Source organism: Orycteropus afer, unplaced genomic scaffold (assembly GCF_000298275.1).
Source record: "Orycteropus afer afer isolate SDZICR_OR568_19922 unplaced genomic scaffold, OryAfe1.0 scaffold00020, whole genome shotgun sequence".
In the NCBI taxonomy this organism is placed as follows: domain Eukaryota; kingdom Metazoa; phylum Chordata; class Mammalia; order Tubulidentata; family Orycteropodidae; genus Orycteropus; species Orycteropus afer.
Genome location: NW_006921607.1, coordinates 15,207,934 through 15,219,890, shown reverse-complemented (window position 1 = coordinate 15,219,890; position 11,957 = coordinate 15,207,934). Strand labels below are relative to the sequence as shown.

Genomic DNA, 11,957 nt, shown 5'->3' with positions numbered 1-11,957 from the left:
AGAAGGTCAATCTCAGTATGAGGAGGAGCCAAGGACCCTACTTGAAGAAAATATCTCACAACTCCGGCACTTTTGCGAGCCTTATACAACTTGGTGTCAGGAAAAGGTACTTCTACACGAAGCTCAAGATGCGAAGTATCTTCAGTAGGGGGTAGAAAACTATGAATGTCTCCAAAATGCACCTCCGGGCTTTTTCCCAAGACTTGGTGTTACTGGTTGTGCCAGGCTTATTGGACTCCTTTTTACTAGAGGTTCAAAAAATAAAGAAGTTGGTATATCCACCTGCTTTCATGGGATTAGCTGCCTTTATTATCCACAACAAGCCACCAGCTTTGACCAGGTCAGCAGGGAAATATTATTATATGACTGGGGTTTGCGAGAAGTTGTAGAAGATTTGTGGGTAGTCATAGAAGATTTGTGGAAGAACTTCCAAAAGTCAGGAAATGTGAAGAATCCACATGGAAATAAATAGAATGTGCTTTCCTCTGACCATTTTAATCAGTTAAAGGTAAACATTGGAAACTCCGTACAGTATTTCTACAGAAAAATGGCGGAGAAGTCAGTATTGAATGTAGTAAATTGGCTTTCTTTTTCAGGAAAAACTCTACTACACCTTTCTTATCTTGGATGATCCCATACTATAAGTCAGCTGGACAGAAAGCGTTTCAGCTAGACATAATGTACAAGCCTTAGAACTCCTTGTTCTCATGTTGCTATTTATGTACAAAATTAAAATTCCAAGTTAAAAAAAAAAAGAAGAGATGCTCGTGAGAAGTTGGTTTCAAATGGCACCATACAGTAAGGTGGTATTTCTTTGTTTAAAATAGGTTTTCCTATTTACCAATCTAGGAACTCTGGTGGCATAGCGCCTAAGACATTTGCCTGCTAACCAGAAGGCTGGCGGTTCAAACCCACCAGCCACTCCTCGGAAGGAGGGTTGGGCAATCTACTTCTGTAGTGGTACCGCCTTGGAAACCCAAGGAGGGGTCGCTGTGAGTCAGAATCGACTCGACGGCAGTGAATTTTTTTTTTTTTTATTTACCAATCTGGAGCATATTTAGCTAGGAGTTAGGAGCGGTTGTCTGAGGGTGGGTGGGCGGGTTTATGGGTGTTTTAAAGAGCTTTTTGTTCATTGGTGGTTTTGATTTTGGCGTTTTTGGGAAGGGGTTTATAGTACCAGTGGCGGCAAAGATGGCACAGGACAGGGCAGTGTCTCGCTCGGCTGTTTGTAGGGTCTCCGTGAGTCAGAGCTGACGCAACAGCAACTAACAACAGATAAATAAAATTTAATTTTGGAAAACAAAATTCAGAGTGGAGTTGTGCTTACTTCTCAGGGCTTTGCCCCAGCACACCCCATATTTGTGAGATTTGTTCTGTCCCCACCTCCAGGAAGCCTTCCCTGATTATCATCATGTACTTACTTGTCTCCCCTTGGACTAGACAAAGATTCTCTGAGGTTCTAGAATCTTCTGCACTTTCTTCATAATAGCATCATCACTCTCTGCTTTTTGATAACCATGGTCTTTAAAAAATATATCCACAAATTGTTTTATTTTTAAAATCTATTTTATTTTATTTTTTCCTCATTTTTGCAGTGTGCCCTCCCCTCCCTCCACCCCTGGTAACCAACTGCAGTAGTTATGTTGTGTGTCAACTTGGCTGGGTCTGGTTGAGTGGCTGGGCAGCTGGTGGTAGTTATTCCCCATGATGAGACTGGCAGTCAGCTTGGTGGTGGAATCTACCACAAGCAGCTGGGTAGCTGCCTTTGGGATGTGGTCTGCTTCCTGTATATAAGAAGCCTTGGGAATGGTCTCTAGCTTATGGCACCTAGGACCCTGCATATAGCCGTGTCGTGGTTCAGCAGCATACCATGCTCTGCCGACCTTGGGATTTACAATAGACTTGAATTAATGGCCTGCTGTGTGGTTTGGTAACATCGGGACTGTGCCTTTTTACTTGTCAACCTTGGGCTTGGCAGCCTCAGTGGGCCGGGAGCTGGAGGCAGAGCTGAAGCCCAAGGCTGAGGGTTAACTGGAACACCAACAAAGAAGGTTTCCATCCATATATAAACCTTTCCTTTTTACAATAATGAACTAATACACTATTTGGCCTTCTGTGTCCGTAAATTCTTTGACAATCCTCCTATCAAGAGGTGAGTCTATGTCTCCTTCCCTTGAAACTGGGCAGGACTTTGTAACTACCTCAGCCAATAGAATATGGCAGGAATAACAGAGTGACTGCCGAAATGGAGTCATAAAAGGCATTGGAATTGAGGTTGAGATCAGAACTTTGTATGTTGAGTATGGGGAACCCCACAGTCTGGGCCTCTTTGTACCTCTCTGTGTTGTTCCTGTCCATGGGGCTGAAGTTTGTCCTTGACTGTCCCCCTCACCAGCCTGGGAACTCCTTGAGGGCAGGACTGAGACTTCCTTACTCTGTGATCCCTCCAGCATCTGGCAAGAACTGGAAGGAAATTGATATTTATTGAGCACTTACTATATGCCAAGGAGCTCTGATGGTGCAGTGGGTAAGACATTTGGCTTCTAACCAGAAGGTCAGTGGTTCAAACACACCAGCTGTCCCATGGGAGGAAGATGTGGCAATCTATTGTAAAAATTTATAGCCTTGGGAACCCTATGGGGCTTGCTAAGAGTTGAATTGTCTTGATGGCAGTGGGTTTGGTTTTGGTTTTGTACTATGTGCCAGGCACTGTACTGGCTATGCTACATATCTCCTCTCATCCCTCCAGCAGCTCTTTAAGATGAGTGTTTTGGTTTTGTTTTGAGATGAAGAAACTGTGGCTCAGAGGGGTGAAGTGATTTTTGCCACACTCACCCAGCAGAGATTTGAATCCAGGTCTGTGGTTTCTGTTCTAAGAGGATGGTCGGGGAAGGTCTCTCTGAGGAGGTGACATGATGAGCTGAGACCCTAAGGATGAGGAGGAGCCAGCCTTTTGAAGAGCCACTTCAGGCTGAGGAAACAGCAAGGACAAAGGGCTTGTAGTGTCTGAGGGACAGAAGAGCAGTGTGACTGTAGGAAGGCTTTATCTCCATTTTAGAGATCAAGGACCAAGGCTCAGAGAGTGACATGAACTTCCCAAGGTCACATAGTGCTCTGATGTCAGGAGGTCAAGGAAGCATGGCCTGATCCCCAAATCCAGGACCATCCTTTGACTGATGGAAAGATAATGTGTTAGTCATTTACATCCTAATACAAATTAAGTTTATGACCTCTTTGCCTCAGGAACAAGGAGGTCTGGTAGCACAGTGCCCAAGGCATCTGACTGGTAGCCAGAAAGTTGGTGGTTCAAACCCACCAGCCACTCAGCGGAAGCAAGACTGGGCAATCTACTTCTGTAAAGATTTACCGTCTTGGAAACCCAAAGGGAGTCAGTATGAGTAAGAACTGACTAGATGGCTGTGGGTTTGGTGGTTTGGTGTTTGCCTCAGGAACAGGGATATAAGAACAAGATTACCTGTAAAATGGAAATCTAGAAGGAACAAAATGTTTTTCAAACACTTAGCTTATTCAAGACACTGTCAAATTTGATTGAAAAATAATAACAGGTGACATTTATGGAATGCTTTCTGTGTAGACGATACTGCACTAAGAACACACACATCATCTCACGGAAGCCTCCAGCAATACTATGAGCCAGGCTTTATTATCAGGAAAGAAGCCGACAGGAGTTGATTAAGTTTGCCCCATGATCTTGCCATTCTGATTCTCCTTACTCCACTCTCTCTTTCCCATAACATCAGCTAATAAACCAAACCACATACTTACTTTCAAAACATATCACTGTTTATAGTCTAGATCTTCTCATTCAAATGCAAGAGCAAGGATTTTTTTTCCTGCTGTTGTTCACTGATGATTTGCAAACATCTGGAATAGTGGTTGGTACATGGTACCAAACAAACAAAAAACCCATGGCCATCTAGTCAATTCTGACTCATAGTGGCCCTTTAGGGCAGAGGAGAACTGTCCCATAGGGTTTCCCAGACTGTGAATCTTTACAGAACCAGAGTGCCTCATCTCTCTCTCATGGAGTGGCTGGTGGATTTGAACCACCAACCTTTTGGTTAGCTGTTGAATGCTTTAACCATTACGCCATCAGAATTCCTTCATACATAGTAAGTGCTCAATCAATATTTGTCGACTGAATGAACTTGCCCAAGGCCACACCACACAGCTACTGGGCGGCAGAACTGGGATTCCCACTCAGTTCAACACTACGTAATCCTATACTGCCAGCCCAACAATCGAGTCAGAATTATTAGCCCCTTCCACACACGTGCAGACTGTCCCCAGGAAGGTAAAGTAAGTGGACCAAGTCATAAGGCCAAAAAGAGGAGGAGGTGAGGTTCAAGGGCAAGTATTCCTCCTCTAAATACTCTTGTGGGGGGTCACACACAGGGAGTCCGTGCCCAGAGCAGCAAAGAGAGGAGACTGGACCCACCGGACAGCAAAGGCATGTCCCTTAGTGTGCCTAGGACTGTCTGCTTCCTGAGCCTGCCCCCGAGGTGGAGAGGGGTCCCAGGCTGAGAATTAGTAAACCAGGGTTTTGACTGGCTTGGCCCTTGGCTGGCCATGTGACCTTGGGCAAGCCATTTCTCCTTTCTGGACCCAGTTTTCTCCCCTGAAAACAAGGGACACAGAGGAGGTGACTCCCAACAGCCCTTTCAGCTTGGAGAATGGGACAGGACCCTCAGAAAATAGGGACTTCATGGGGGCATGGATGTCACTCTTCCTCTGGCACTTTGAGAATGTTCCTCTCTGGGGGCCATTTGCAGAGGCGGGAATTTCGCACAGCAGTAAAATTTGGACATTAGTGCTGCCCTGGCCAGTGTGCCATATGGCCGGAGGCCAGGCCTCCACCCTCACAGATGCCTGTTTCCAGCTCAAAGTTCCTACTGGTGACCCAGGACCCACCAGAGGGCCCTGGGAGCAGTGTGGCCCCAAAGTTGGTCAGAATCCTGAGCCCTCCTCCTGCCAGGCTTCCCTGTCACTTCCAGGAATGTGACAGCTGGCACTGTCCTTGACACCACCCTCTCCTACCCTTATGAAGGCCAGCTCCCATTCAACAAGACTGGTGTTGAAGGTATTCTGATTGCAAAAGTCTGGTTGAAAAGGATCTGAAAAATCCAGGATTTGGGAACCACAATGTCTGGAATATTGTCCAGTACATTGTAGAAAATTTTTGAAAGAATGAACATAGATCAAAAATGATTTAACCAAATATATTGGGCCAGGGACGACATGTAGCATTGGGAAAGTCAACTGCGAAGGAACTGTTTCAAGTGCTGAGGAGCAAGGATATCTCCTTGAGGACTAAGGTGCGCCTGACACAAGCCATGATATTTCCAATCGCCTGGTATGCATGTGAGAGCTGGACAATGAATAGGGAAGACCGAAGAAGAGTTGATGCTTTTGAGTTGTGGTGCTGGCGAAGAATGCTGAAAGTACCATGGACTGCTAAAAGAACTAACAGATCTGTCCTGGAGGAAGTGCAGCCAGAATGCTCCTTGGAAGCAAGAATGGCCAGACTTCGTCTCACCTATTTTGGTCATGTTGTAAGAAGGGACCATTCCCTGGAGAAGGATGTCATGCTTGGTAGGGTGGAGGGTCGACGAAAGAGGGGGAGGCCTTCAGGGAGATGGATTGATACAGTGGCTGCGATGATGGGCTCGAGTATAGCAGGGATTGTGGGGCTGGTGCGGGATCGGGCAGTGTTTCGTTCTGCTGTGCATGGGGTCGCTATGAGTCGGAAACGACTCGACGGCACTTAACAACAACAACAATTGGGCCAGGTGGCCTGAGTTCAAATCCTGACTTACCCACGGGGACTTTGGGCACTTTGTGACTCACTTTCCTTATCTGTAAAATGAGGGTGATGATAACTATCTCCTATGGCTGTTATGAGGAGCTCTGGTGGCATAGTGCCTAAGGCATTTGACTGCTAACCAGAAGGCTGGTGGTTCAGCCCAGCAGCCACTCCTTGGAAGGAAGGTTGGACAAACTACTTCCGTTGAGATACTGCCTTGGAAACCCAAGGAGGGCTCTCTATGAGTTGGATCTGACTTGGTGGCAGTGAGTTTACCGTTGTTATGAAGGATCCCTGGTGGCACAAAGACTAAGTGCTCAGCTGCTAACCAATAAGTCAGCGGTTCAAACCCACCAGTGGGTCTGCAGGAGAAAGATGTGGCAGTCTGCTTCTGTAGAGACTGCAGCCTAGGAAACCCTGTGAGGCAGTTCTTCTCCTTCCTGTAGGGTTGCTATGAGTTTGAATTAACTCAATGAAACACAACACAATGTGGCTTTCATGAATATTAAATGGTTAACGTTTATAAAGTGCTTAGACCTGTGCCTGGTGCATCACGTGTTAGATAAATACCACCTCTCAGAGGCAGCAAAAAGTATGAGCCTGCTTCCTTTCAGAAATATTCTTTCTCTCTTTATTTGTGATTTTAACAGCTTATCTTTTTAACCTGTTTTAGGTAGGGTTCCCTAGGAAGGAGATTAGCATGCAGGAGGTTTATTAGGGAAGGGTCTTGGGGTCGACAATGTGGAGAATGGAAGTGGGCAGAGAAAGAACTTGGGCGAAAATGCAGCCTAAATATGGCCTCAGCCAACCCCACGGGGAGCTGGCCAGTGGCTTGCCACAGGCGTGGCGTCACCCTGTGCAATAACTCACGGTGCCACCTCCCCTTGGACCTCCTCCCTTACCAGACCATACAGAACCCTTATCAATGGTAATCATAGAATAATATGTGATGAATAAAGTTGTAAGTTGCTTAATTGTAATATTTCCTAGATTATAAGACTAACTACTAAGAAAACATTGTTTTGTAAAATCTTTATACATTGAATTACATTATTAGCAACAAAGCAGAAGCCTTTTTTCCCCCCTCCTTCTTTCCCTTTAAATATTACTTCATTCTCAAAAAAGTTATTGATCACAAATACTATTTACCACAATATGGCAGCTAAACCACCACAAAATCTGACAAAATTAGGGACTATGAAAGCACTGGCAACAATGAGAACAGCGCTTGCTTGCAGCGCATGCGGACGAAACCACGTGATTCGCAAAGCGTCACTGTAATTGGTCAGTAATGACAGCTCTGGCTGGGGTGTATTAGAAGGTTCAAAGAGAGAATTAGCATGGAGTTTTAGCCTGGCAGGTAATTTGGTAAGCTTGGCTAAAGAAAAAATACTTTTATTGTTAAATTATCTATGTATTTGTATACATAGATTTTCAATGAAAAACAGAACACTGCACAAAAATTTTATAGAGAGTCATTTTGGTGTTACCCCTTCTGACAGCGTCACTTGGTGAGGTCTGCACTGCGCATCCACACCCCACCCCCTGCACCTCCCTAGTGAAGCCACTGGAGCTAGAGTGACAGTGAGAGGTCAGGGGGTAGTATCAGCCAATCACTAGGGTGCAGGCCCGGCACAGGAAGAATGTGACTTGGGCAAGGAGGCTTTCTGCAGCCGAGGCAGAGCAGTAGGGCTGATAGATAGGGAGGGCCAGCAGCCAGCAGCACCTCCACCCGGCAGCTGGGAGAATCAGTCCTTCACTCCTGAAGTGGTACATCACAGCTTCCGCCACACCTACCATTATGCTGTGAATTTTCTCTTACCTAATGTTGTTGTTGTTGTTGTTGTTATGTGCTGTCGAGTGGGACCCGACCCATAGCGACCCCTCCTTGGGTTTCCGAGGCAGTATCACTATGGAAGTAGATTGCCCCATCTTCCTTCTGAGGAGTGTCTGGTGGGTTTGAACCGCCAGCCTTCTGGTTAGCAATCAAGTGCCTTAGCCACTATGCTACCAGAGCTCCCTAACAGCACCCCCAAAACACAACTCAAGGGCTGCTGCATGACAGTACTTCAAACTCTTTAAAAATCTTCCTATTCTGGATTTTTAATTTTATTTACCTCCATTTGTTCGTGTATTTTAAGAGCTCTGGTGGCACAAACTCTTAAGCACTTAGCTGCTAACTGAAAGGTTGGTTGATTGAACCCACCCAGCAGCTCTGAGGGAGAAAGAGCTGGCCATCTATTCCCATAAATGGAAGAAGAATCTGCTCCCAAGCTCTCTCAGGTTGTTGACAGAATTAGTTTCCATGTTTGTACGATTCAGGTCTCCTTTTTCTTGCTAACTGTTGGCCGAAGGACACCCTCAACTCCTGAAGGCTGCCCTCAGGTCCTTGCCATGTGGACTCCTCCTCTCAAAACATGGAAGCTCACTTCTTCCCGACCAGCAGGAGAATCTCTGACTTCTTTGCATCTCTGAGCTCTGGCAAGGCGTGAACCCTCTTTTAAAAAGTTCACCTGATTTGGTCAGGCCCACCCAGGATAATCTCCCTTTAGATTAACTCAGAGTCAACTGAGGAGGGACCTTAATTACAACCACAAAATCCCTTCACATTTGCCATATAATGTAACATAATCATGGGAGTGAGATCCCATCATGTTCACAGGTTCTTACCCAACAAGAGTGAAGATCATCTTAGTATTCTGCCTATCACAACATCTATTTTTTAAAACTTTATTCTGAAATAATTTTAGATTTAAAGAGAAGTTGCAAAAGTCATACAGAGTTCCCTTCTGTCTTTCAACTCACAACAACAACAAACCAAACCAGTTACTGTTGAGTCGATTCCAGCTCATCATCTCATTTTGCAGAGTAGAACTGGTCTCCACAGGGTTTCAGGCTGTGGTCCTTCAGAAGCTGATCACCAAGTCTTTCTGAGTGTCTTTTTCAGGTGCCTCTGAGTGGGCTCAAACCCCCAACCTCTCAGGTAGAAGTCAAGGGCTTAACCATTTGCACTACCCAGGGACTCTTGCCTTTCACCTAGGCTCCCCTAATGTTATCGTTTAAGTAACCACAGAACCATTAGCAGAGCTCAGAATTAACCTTGGTACAATACTATTTCTTGTTGTTGTTGTTGTTATATGCCATGGAGTCAGACAATACTATTTATTAAACTATAAATCTAATTCCATTTTCACCAGCTTTCCCATTAACTTCCTTTTTCTGTTCCAGGATCCAGTCCAAGATCCCACGCTGCATTTAGTCATTGTGTCTCCTTCGATCTGAGAGTTCCCGGTGTTTCTTTAACTTTCATGACATTGCCACTTGACGCTTTTTATGTTACTTATATATAGACACAGTTATTTTGAAGAGCATCCCCTGATTTGGGTTTGTCTGTTTGTTTGTTTTTTTTTTGTCTCATAATTAGATTGGGCAAGGCTATCATAGAAGTGATGTGTCCTTCTCAGTGCATCGTACCAGAGGGTTCATGATGTCATTATGTCTTACTGCTAATGATGTTAGCCTCAATCACTCAGTTACTAAGTGCTGTCTGTCGGGCTTCCTCACTGTAAAGCTACCATTTCTCCTTTGTAATTAGTGAATATCTTGAGACTATGCAAATATCATTTTACTCCTCAAACTTTTGGCCCTGGATTTTGTTATCCATTGGTGGAATTTTACCTGCAACATTACCTGTTAGTACCTAGTGGAAGGAGCTCTGGTGGTATAGTGGTTAAGGCATTTGGCTGCTAACCAAAAGGTCTGTGGTTCAAACCCACCAGCTGCTCTGTGGAAGAAAGATGAGGCATCTGCTTCTGTAAAGATTTACAGCCTTGGATACCCAGAGGGGATTGCTATAAGCCAGAATCGACTCGATGGCAGTGAGTTTGGTTTTTTTTTTGGTTAGTACCTAGAGGTGATTTTGTATCCTCCTCATTCCTTCCAAGATTATTAATTGGAATTCTTCCATTAGGGACTGTCCTTTCTCTATATATATTAACTTATTTGATTACTTATTGACATCAGTACGGACTCATGATATTTATTTCGTTCCATATGACATTGTTTTAATTACTATCATCTGATTATTCTCTGAGAGTCCTACCTACCATTTGTAGGTGCACAAACAGTTTGCACCTGACACCTAACCTAAAGGTTGGCTGTTCAAACCCACCCAGGAGTGCCATGGAAGAAAGGTCTGGTGATCTGCTTCTGTAAAGATTACAGTCAAGAAAAAGAAACCCTGTGGAGCAGTTCTACTCTGTAACACATGGATCACCATGAATCAGATCAGCTTGACAGCAACAGGATCGGGTTGGGTTTTGGTTATTCTCTGTCCCTTTCCCCGGCCTCACTCATTTTCTCCCTCTGCTCAGCTCTTTGTCCTGGGAGCAGAGATGTATCAAAAGGGTGGCACATATGGCCCATGCCCTGGGTGCCACTTGAAGGGGGCACCGCTGAGCAGCTTCTGTTAACTATGGCAGTTTCCATCACCGGCTGTGAGAGATCATTCAGCCAATGAACACAAATACTTTCCTATCTGAGAGCCTCCATGGGTCAAGGCAGATCTACCTTTGCTAAGTGTAGAAAGAGAAGAAGCAGACAAAAATGACTTTGAACACCTCATAGATAATTTTCATCAGGGAAAGCAAGAAAGTGCAGTTGTCATTTTCATGTGGTGTCACACTGTGTTAAGTAAAAGACTAATGAGTGTGACTTGTATTTTTGAGCTAATGTTATGGCAATGTGATCTAAAAGGTGGATTTCAGATATCTGAATAGGGGTGCTTGCCATAGGTGATATTTTCCATAGATGCACCTCTGCAGGGAGGCTGACCCCTGGGGATTGCTTGGCCTGGCTCCCTTGCTTCTGGTAGGGTTCAGCTGAAGGGCATAGGACAGGAGGTCAGAGGTCAGGAGGGGAGAAGAGACAGGGCATTTCTTCCCTGCGTCTTCCTTGCTTTTGGGAGTCACATTTCTAGCAGTGTCTGTGTAGCTCCTGGCAACACCATGCTACTTGCTCTCCCTGGGCTCAGATACTCTGACTCCTTACGTTGCTGCTTCAATTCTAGGCATCTAGTCCCTGGGTGCCTCAACACCCTTGCCAGGCTCCATAAGCCAACAGCATCTCTATAAATAGCACTTTAACACAAATCCTAAGCAGCACTTGTGTTGGACTCTAGTTTCCTGGCTGGACCCTGATTGACACAATTAGTAACATGCAGCATTTCTCCTGCATTTATTGATCTTTGGAGCAAATGGTGTCCTCTTGAATCTTTTCCAGAGCCAGTGCAGGTCTTATGGAGGGGACAGTAGACTGCTAAAGATGGAACTATTTCCATCAAGCCATGCTGTGGCACTAAGGAAGTCTGGGGGCAGGGGGTGTACTAAGACTCCATAGAGAAGATGACATCCTGGTTGGATCTTCAAGATCAAATGGAAGTTTTACTGAGGAGAAAGGGAAGGGCAATCCAGGAAGAGGGAACAGTATGTGCCGAAACACAGAGGAGAAAAAATGAAGGACAGGGACCAAAGGAACCTGAGTCCTCACCTAGGCCCCACTGCTGGTGGCTGTGTGACAATGGGCAAGCCACACCCATCTCTGCTCCTTACTTCCTCCCAAATACAGATAGACAACATTTCTTAAACTGTGATGTCTGTGCATCTTTGCCTCTGTAATTGGCAGCATTTAAAATCCCATCAGCTGCCTCATTTCACTGGGTCTTGATGGACTCGTTGGCCCTGTGGAGCTCCTTTTAACATGAACATCTCTCGACAAGAAGAGATTCATTAATATTTACCAGAGCTCATTTTATTGGATTGTGTTCCTGGAATTCCAGGAGGGCCATGGGGAAACTAGACCAAGAGAGGGAGAGGGACTGGCTCAGGTCACTGAACTGGAGAGGATAAACTCAGCTGTCAGGCCAGCCAAGGGCTCTGATTCTTGGATCCAGCCCTTCTAGGCAGGCAGCCCTGAATCATCTTGAGAATCATTGAGCTAGAGGTTCTGGTTCATGCAGATGTGGGTTCAAATCCTAGATCTTTTTTTCCAATAAATACTTATGGAGCACATACTGTATGTTGGGCATTGGAATACAACCGTGGTGAGCTGGATATACTCTATTTTTTTTTTTTTT

General features: G+C 45.2%; 1 pseudogene; it reads left to right on the top strand.

Annotated features, from left to right (window-relative positions):
* Positions 1 to 472, top strand: part of LOC103191871 — a 1,795-nt pseudogene extending 1,323 nt beyond the window's left edge.
* The last annotated feature ends 11,485 nt before the right edge of the window (positions 473 to 11,957 follow it).